General features: G+C 40.9%; 1 protein-coding gene across 3 annotated transcripts in view; it reads left to right on the top strand.

Moving 5' to 3' along the window:
• The first annotated feature begins 2333 nt into the window (after window positions 1-2333).
• Window positions 2334-9251, top strand: part of LOC106605126 (thyroid hormone receptor-associated protein 3) — a 30119-nt gene continuing 23201 nt past the window's right edge. Inside the window, exon 1 of one of the 3 annotated variants that reach the window (XM_014200463.2) lies at window positions 2334-2831. The gene's annotated coding sequence lies outside the window, so the exon portion shown is untranslated. The remainder of the gene's footprint in view (window positions 2832-9251) is intronic. The other 2 variants (XM_014200459.2, XM_014200461.2) reach the window with 2 other exon arrangements.

The following is a 9251-nucleotide window of genomic DNA, read 5'->3' as shown; positions in this document are numbered from 1 at the left end:
GTGCCATCTGTTGCCTGCTCTGCCTAATGACATCATTGTGGAACATTGCCATTAGAATTTCATTTCTTTCTTATGAACATTTTATCAACTAGTCTTTGAGATATTAGGCTACTAGGGTTCTTACTATGCGTTTTGGTGTATTTATTTTTCTGCCATTTTTCTACCTGGCTGGCTGGCTGGCTACACACACACACAGTGTGTAGGTTATTTACAGTAGGAGATGGGCTTCTATCATTCTATTTGGGCTTCGATCTAAAAGGTAGCTAGCAAATGTGAAACGGATTAAAATGACAAGAGTTGACAGCTGTATGAGTTCACCATTTACACAACATATGCTGCAACCTTTTGTAATTTTAATAGTTTGTTTCATATTGGCTGGCTTCCAACAATAGCTGAATTTGCAAAGCTAGCGAGCACCAATTCAGTTTCAGTGGTGTTTGCTATAATCTTTGCTACCCGGGTTAAATAAAGGTGAAATAAAATAAATAAATAAAAGTTCCCTTGCGACAATTTAGCTTTTGCAACGAGACCATTAAATATATTTAAGACAATGGTAGAAGAGAGTGTAGTTCTGTTCAGTTTGGACTTCAGTTTATCGCTAACCTTATCACAGGGACTTTGAAGCACTAATTTACATCATCTGCATGCTGATCTTGGAATAAATTGACGATAGCAAAGATTCCATCTTTGATGACGCCACATAAATGGAATAGGTACTAGCTAGCTTAATAGTTCATATTTGCGCGCTAGCTCTGCATATTCAGCTAGTGTGTGCGCAATTGACTGGATTAACCTCATGTCAGTTACGTTCATTGAGTGCCTTTCAGACAGTAGACACGACCCCTCTGTTACCTTGCCAACTAAGGACCTGGCAGTGGATCAAACCATTGTGAGGCAAAGGGTGGGGGGGTCGCAATCTTTTGAAACTTAAAAACGCGCTATTAAGTGTCTATAATCAGCACAATAGCTTTCATTGCGTATTATTAATATTATTTAAATTACATAGTTATGTTTCAGTGATATATTGGGGGGAACAAATCATATTTTTCCCAGGATGGGGGGGTCGTGTGTCCCCCGTCCCCCCCGGGATTTCCGCCCCTGGACTTTGTTACAGTGTAACTCGCAGCTGCTGATGAAACAGAAAACATTTTGCTAAAGTGTAACTATACTGAACAAAAAATGTAAACGCAACATGTAGCAATATCAAAGATTTTACGGAGTTTTACTGTTCATTTAAGGAAAATAGTCCATTGAAATAATTTCATTAGGCTCTAATCTATGGATTTCAAATGACTGAGAATACAGATATGCATCTGTTGGTCACATATCTTTTAAAAAAAAGGTAGTGGCATGGATCAGAAAACCAGTCAGTATCTGGTGTGACCACCATTTGCCTCATGCAGCACAACACATCTCCTTTGCATAGAGTTGATCAGACTGTTAATTGTGGCCTGTGTAATATTGTCCCATTCCTTTTCAATGGATGTGCGAAGTTGATGGATATTGGCGGGAACTGGAACATGCTGTCGTACACGTCGATCCAGAGCATCCCAAATGTGCTCAATGGGTGACATGTCTGGTGAGTATGCAGGTCATGGAAGAACTGTTACATTTTCAGCTTCCATGAATTGTGTACAGATCCTTACGACATGGGGCTGTGTATTATCATGCTGAAACATGAGGTGTTGGCGGCGGTTGAATGGCACGACAATGGGCCTCAGGATCTCGTGACGGTATCTCTGTGCATTCAAATTACCCTCGATAAAATGCACTTGTGTTCATTGTACATAGCTTATGCCTGCCAATACCATAACACTACTAGCCACGATGGGGCACTCTGTTCACAACGTGGACATCGGCAAACCGCTTGCCCACACAACGCCATACACGTAGTCTGCGGTTGTGAGGCCAGTTGGACGTACTGCCAAATTCTCTAAAACAACGTTGGAGGCGTCTTATGGTAGAGAAATTAACATTCAATTATCTGGTAACAGCTCTGGTGGACATTCCTGCAGTCAGCATGCCAATTGCACACTCCCTCAAAACTTGAGACATCTGTGGCATTGCGTTGTGTGCCAAAACTGCACATTTTAGTGGCCTTTTATTGTCCCCAGCAAGAGGTGCACCTGTGTAATGATCATGCTGTTTCATCGGCTTCTTGATATGCCACACCTGTCAAGTGGACGGATTATTTTGGCAAAGGAGAAGTGCTGACTAACAGGGATGTAAACACATTTGTGCACAATATTTGAGAGAAAATAAGTTTTTTTTGCGTATGGAAAATTTCTGGAATCTTTTATTTCAGCTCATGCAACATGAGTCCAACACTTCACATGTTGCGTATATATTTTTGTTCAGTGTATGCTTGACGAGGGAATACCAGGAAGGAAATTTGACCTGCGTGCGCTGAGCACTGAGCAGCACTCACACCCCCTGCTGCGCTGCGAAGGAAGGTTCTACTGTAGCCAGTACTATAGCTTCGTATTGTATGCGTTCTCGGAGAATTTCTCCACTTTGAATTCATTCCTCGTGAGCGCACAGCGCAGTGTCTCATTACAACTGCTCTAGTTATTTAATGTGACCTGAATACAAAACGGACCTGATAAAAGGCTTGTTGAACGAGCTGATAAACGTCATTCCCGCACATTTTTTGGTCAATAAGATGCTTGACACACAGTAGCCAAAGTTAGCTCAACTGGCCTGTTTATTCGGACTGCAACCTATCATCGAAAATGACTTGGTTGACAGTGTGACAGCAACGGATCCTCTGTCACCCAAGAAGCTATACGACCCGGACCCGCCAGAGGAAAAACCCCCCAGAAACATCGGAGGTAAGCTATAGCCTGTCTATCCCTGCTGTAGTATGTCCTTTTATCCCCACCAGCTACTATATATGCTATAATGTATTACATGTGAGGTTGTTCTCATGGCATGATACAGTGTAATGTTATGTTTGTATTCCTCTGGGATTTCTTCGACACCATTTGTCAAGCTACTAGTGATGGGTCGTTCGCGAACGAGTCAGCTCTAAGAGCCGACTCTTGTAGGTGAACGTTGGGAGCCTGCTCGCATATTGGAAGAGCCGGCTCGCATATCAGAAGAGCCGAATCTATTTATAAAAATATTTTAAAAATAAGATATGAATGATCAAAAGATTTAAATGAATAAAATTAACTTATTCAAAGAACGAAAAAATAAAGAAAATAATTTAGGCCTAAATACTCAAGTGCACACATTCGTTCTGAAAGAGCTGCAGATCTGAGCTGGTGGAAGAACAAGGCCTCTGTCTACCCACGGCTTACTAAAGTCATGACAGGGAGACTCTGCATAGTTGCCACATCCGTTCCCTCAGAGGGTCTTCTTGAAACAAATAATTACTGAGAGAAGAAACCGCATCAGCCCCTCGAAAGTGAGGCAGCTTGCATTTCTGAATGCAAATCTCTCGTAAAAGCAAAATATGGTCAGTATTGCTGTGTGCTGCTGGTTATAACATGGCAATAAAGAAGATAGAGAAAAGAGGGACCAGTTTAATGTTTTAAGTGGGATGCTACAGTTTTGCACATTGTTATTTATTTTTCTTTGATATGGTGCAATGTTATATTATGCTGTTCAGATTGTATTCGTTTTGAATGATTAGATTTATATGCACTTTGTTTATATACATTAAAACGTTATACTTTAAATGCAAATGTTTAATAGCATTCTTTTTCATAACAAACCAATGCATTTTTAAATACATTGTGGTTAAGGTAGAGATGGTTTCATTTCAAAATGTAATTAGAATTGTTTTAACACCAATCATAGTCAAACTATCGCAAAATGTTTTGACTTGAAACAATACAAAACATATTTTTTTAAAGAGCCGTTTGGGAGCCAAAAGAGCCGGCTCTTTTTGGTGAACTGAGCCGAACGAACCGGCTCACTGAAAAGAGCCGGAATGCCCATCACCACAAGCTACAGAAAGTCAACAGCTCGATGTCACTTTAAATGCATTTCATGTTGTCAATTGATTGATCAGCAATGCTAGAGCAATGCTAGAGTTCAGTCAGCCAGTGAGGTATCCAGCTTTCTTCATAAATGCATCAGTTGCATAGAGCAAAACCCGTTCATAGTTCATAGTTCACCCCCCAATTATCATTTCTAATTATTTCTAAGTAAAAAATGGGACATGGTTGATTGCGCCGCACTTTGCATAAATAATCACTACATCATAGCATATCCTGTTGCAGTTTGCTCTAAAATCCTGGTTTATTGTTCTCTTAATGCAAATAATATCTGTTCAAATGTACACAGATAAGAAAGGTGTAACCACATTCCCACAGGTATCCTGGCACAGGTCCTTATAACAAAGAGGCTGTACTGTACTGTCACTTGTTTATTTAATAAGAATAACTTTTATATTTGCTGTTAATGGGGATCATTGTAAAGCAATAGGATGTTGTTGACTAGTCTACAGTTGATGCTGTGAATGCATGGGTGATGCCTTCAATTCTGTGTGGTGTACATTTGAGGACACCCCGGTAACTGGCACTCTCCAGTGTCAAGGTGTTGTATCTACAGGACGTTGTATCAACACTTGTCTTTTCACAGGATTCACAACTTACGTGACATTTCTTTTCAGACAGTCGCAAAATGTGATGAGAAAAGGTGGAGTTCACAGGAGAAGTCGACAATTTGATATGGCGATATAACATCACTTGTGTGTGAATGTAACGACTCTGGCCCTGGTAGAATGGCTGACACTGAAAGTTGACCAAATACATCAGATATCTACAGCTTTAGCCTACATTTGAATGAAGATGTCTGTCAATGGGCAAGACCTAACATATACATCATCTCATCACATTGCTGATATAAGGAACGATAGCTTGCCATTTGCCATGCTGTTCACAACGGACCAAAATAGAGAGGACCTTTAGCTGTTGAGTTCCATCTTGATAGCAGCAAGTTGAGAAGCATGTCCTCACAATTTGAGGATGCCTCAGTAAAGTTCTACTATGTATTTTCAGGACAACAGTTGTGTAAATCAAAAAGCTCACGTAGATATTAACTTTCCACCTATTTACAGCAAGAAATAAACAAGAAATTAACATACTGATTATAGTGCTGACTGAGGAGGTTTTTAAGAAATCTCAAGTAGGAACAAAGAGTGATTATATGTGGTGTTCATGGATCCTACTCCATTGGTGGGAGTGGATGTGAATTAGCTTTGGCGGTTGCACCCAATAGAGGGACTGTCTCACATAGACAGACACTGAACTTTTAGTGAGGACACTGCTATGGGTTCCTGTATTTTCTCACTCTGAGAAAATAAACCACATAACTTTCTCAGCCTTTCAGTTATTAAGTGATTTTTGTTGTTGTTGTTGTTTGGTATTAATGATTATTGTTGCGTTGTCCAATTCAATGTTGGTTTGTCAGAAAATCAGTGTTGAGTTTGCCTCAGAAAATCACAATGACGCAGTCATGGTTGAGTTCATTCTTATCTGAGAGTTCCATTATTAATAGGCCTAAATCAAGTTACAATAGGCCTATTTGGTAATAAGGCGACTTTAAGAAACATAATAATTATCCTATGATGTCCATGGAACTGTATGGAAGGAAGCTACATAGTGTATCTTGACTCCAGCAGCAGGGTCCGCTTGGCAATCCATGAACCGCCTCTACAAAGCCACGTCTTGAGGGAAAACTCTGACACTCTGACAACGATGCCCACATTTCAGTGACAGTTGCTGTTGGGAGTGTTGTCTCAGTGGTCCATATAGTTGCCAAATGTGATTCCAGCTGCTTCTGAGGCATCCAGGTCTTAATGATAGAGTAGTTGATTGAGCGGGGTGTGTCTGCTTATATTCTTGCTGCTGTATCGAGTTGCCCAACCATTGTTCGCAACAACTTCTGCCCTTTAATAAAATGAACAGCTGACCGGGCTTGAGCAGCTATCACTCTTTGCACCAGGGTGGGTGTTTTTGTGTGTCTGTCAGTAGAGGGTACATAATTAGTGTAGATGCTTGTTACAGCCTTTTGGATGTTTAAATCCTAGTGATTAGGCTGGGGAGCACACTCTGTTAGGAGGAGACAGGCAGCTGCCTCTGGTTATCAGTTGGAAGTGGGTCACTGTGCTCTGACTGAAATGGACCCATGATTCATCACACTGTACTGACACTTATTACTTATTAAGTTACAGTTAACTACACCTGGAATGGGCTACACATATCCTTGCCATTTTACCAGTAAGATAAACCAGTCACACACAATTCAGGGGAGCATCTATTTAAGTTAAAGATGATGATACACGATACAATAGTTACCTAGTGAATGCCCAGTTTGCCCAGTTTTGGCCCCAGCAATGCGCTACACGGTTTTACCAGTAAGATAAACCAGTCACACAAAATTAAGTGAAGGAAGTGATTATACTCTAGTTACCTAGTGGATGAATGCACAGTTATGGCCCCCGTCTTGTTTAGTTTCATTTGACAGGCATTTGAGAGCTTTTAGAAAGGTTTATTCTCAGCCATATGAAACCTGTCCCGAGAGAACCCCTTTTCTTGTTTGTTTAATGAGTTTTTAACAAATTCTTTGTATTACAGTATATGCACTTATACAGCTATAGGCTACGGGTATTAACTCACCTGTGTATGACTAGGAGATAAAGGTCTTCTGCAGAGAGTACTTTGCAAAATGTCTAATTTCATAATATGCCATACCATCTGTTGACCAGGGTTTAGGTTCCCTTTATTTTCCAAATGTGGATACGGGAGCACGCTCTGAATGCTGGTCATGAAATGTGCCCGGTAAGAATAAAAGTATATTCCAGTGCCTTCAGGAAATTAGCCTTGGAAGCCAAAAATAACAAGCGCAGTCTGCAATGAAGAAAAGTGACGGAAGGAGCACCATAGAGGAGTAGCAGGAGGAGGGATCCATTTCAGTACTCACCAAAATAGTAGCAGGGATATACTCTGCGACCACCATGTGCTGCTTGATGCCGGTGCACCGTTTTTGAAGTCCTCTCAATGTTTAGTCTGCAATTTCCTCCTCACGGCATTCCCCCTCAGATGCTTCTCAAAATGAAAAATAAATGTTTTGATCCCTACTCACTTAGACCGAAGATCATATGCCATGGAGAGTGTCCATAGACTGAATAACCTCATCTGCTGGATCATATGAGTCATTCTCAGAATATAGCCAGAATCCCCTTAAGGAATCGTATTTACCCTCCACAGGGGTAAGGAACATGTTAAGATGTTAGGCACTGATTGTGCTATTCTAGAATGGACATTCTCGGGCCACTGATTGGCAGTTGCATTAGGCCCAATAATCAGATCATCTTCTCAACTCTCATGAGCCAATCCACTTGCTGGTCTGGCACCATATGCCCGTTATCCTTTCAATTAGTTTATTTCGGAGAGTGTTTTTCACACATTGTTGACATTCAAGGTGAGCCAGAGTGACCTCTTCCCTTCTCTTTATTGCCGGCCCAGTTGTTCAGTCTGTGAAACGTATAAAGCTCTCCAGTAATGTCTTGTAACTTTGTATAATCAAATCAAAGTTTATTAGTCATGTACACATATTTGCAGATGTTATCGCAGGTGCAGTGAAATCCTCCAACAGTGCAGTAATAATACCTAGCAATATGAAATTATACGCACATAATCCAAAAAGTAAAATAAAAAAATATTTAAAATATCAGAACGAGCAATGTCAGAGTTATTGGGTACGCCCATCTAGTACCGGGTCGGATCCCTCTTTGCCTCCAGAACATACTGAATTCTTCGGGGCATACAAGGTGTCGGAAACGTTTGTTGCTCAAATTATATCAAGGGACCTAAAGTGTGCCAGGAAAACATTCCCCACACCAGTACACCACTGACACCAGCCTGTACCAGGCATGATGGGTCCATGGACTCATGCTGCTTATGCCAAATCCTGACCATTGAATTGCAACGCCACTTTGTCCCTGTACTGTCGAATATACACTGCAGTGATGATGACCAAATAAAATTATATTGGGAGGTAATGTGGTCTGCATTTGATGGGGAGGTATTCCAGATCGGGAGAACAAAAGGACTTGAGTTCATGTACGTTACCACAATCACACCATGAGTTGTTAATCATGAAACAAACCCCTCTGCCTTTCTTTTTCCCTGAGAGTTTTTTCTTCCTGTCTGTGTGATGGATGGAGAACCCCGCTGGCTGAATGGATGGGGACAATGTATCCGGAGAGAGCCATGATTCCGTAAAACAGAGTATGTTACACTCCCTGATGTCTCTCTGGAAGGAGATCCTCGCCCTGAACTTGTTTACTTTATTGTCCAGGGATGGTATACACGCCGCTTGAGTCTGACTAGGGCCCCACTTCTTCTTCCACTTCTCTGGACTTCTTCCTCTTCTCCGACATCAGAATTTTGGTGCAGCCCCCAGGATGAATAGAGCTCCCTCGGAAAGATCAAACAAAGGATTCAGGTCAGGGAAGTCAAATTTCTGCTCAAATTTATGGTGAGTGACCGCTGATCTAATGTCCAAAAGTATTTTTTTTCAGCTGTAGGTAATAATCCAACAAGCGCTCTGAGCAAATAATGTAAGAGATAACACAACAACAACAAAAATACTGCAAAGTTGTCTAGGAGCTAGAAACAGGGCGACCGGGTCTGTCGGCACCATCTTGTTCTGTCGTGTATAATGATGATATAGTAACACCCCTGACCTGTAAATGTTGGCTGTCATTTTCTATTACATTCCATTTAGAGCTGAGACTGATTTGTATGCTATAAACTTGTTATAAACATCAGTCATGTATTTTGTTATTTCTTCATTGGTCGCATCGTGTCCATAAAGCCTTTGCTGTCACTCCTCATACTCCTTCTCTCTTTTTATTTTCCACCTTTGCACGTAAAGTGGTTCTAAAATCGTCTACAAGTGAACAAAAACTGGGTTGTAATACTATTAAATATTGGAATGATGAATGAGTTTTCAGTATGACTCTGTGCCGGGTAGATACCATAGAATGCTGTCCTAACAATGAGACTGATGGGTGTTTGGTAAGAAGAAAGATAGTAGTGAAACAACCCCTACTCTCCTCTTGTATCTTTGTTGAAAGCTGCCATTAGTCTATTTTTGAACAGCTGGCTATAAGGATTTTCTCTCTTGGGAGAATAAACATTCCCATCAACCATTCTTAGACTAGCACAATAATTAGAGACAATGTAATAGGCTAGTGGAATGAATAAAGTGTGTATAGAGGCTTGAGCCTAGAA

The sequence above is a fragment of the Salmo salar genome, chromosome ssa05 (genome assembly GCF_905237065.1).
Source record: "Salmo salar chromosome ssa05, Ssal_v3.1, whole genome shotgun sequence".
Taxonomy (NCBI): domain Eukaryota; kingdom Metazoa; phylum Chordata; class Actinopteri; order Salmoniformes; family Salmonidae; genus Salmo; species Salmo salar.
This window is presented reverse-complemented; position numbering and strand designations above follow the sequence as displayed.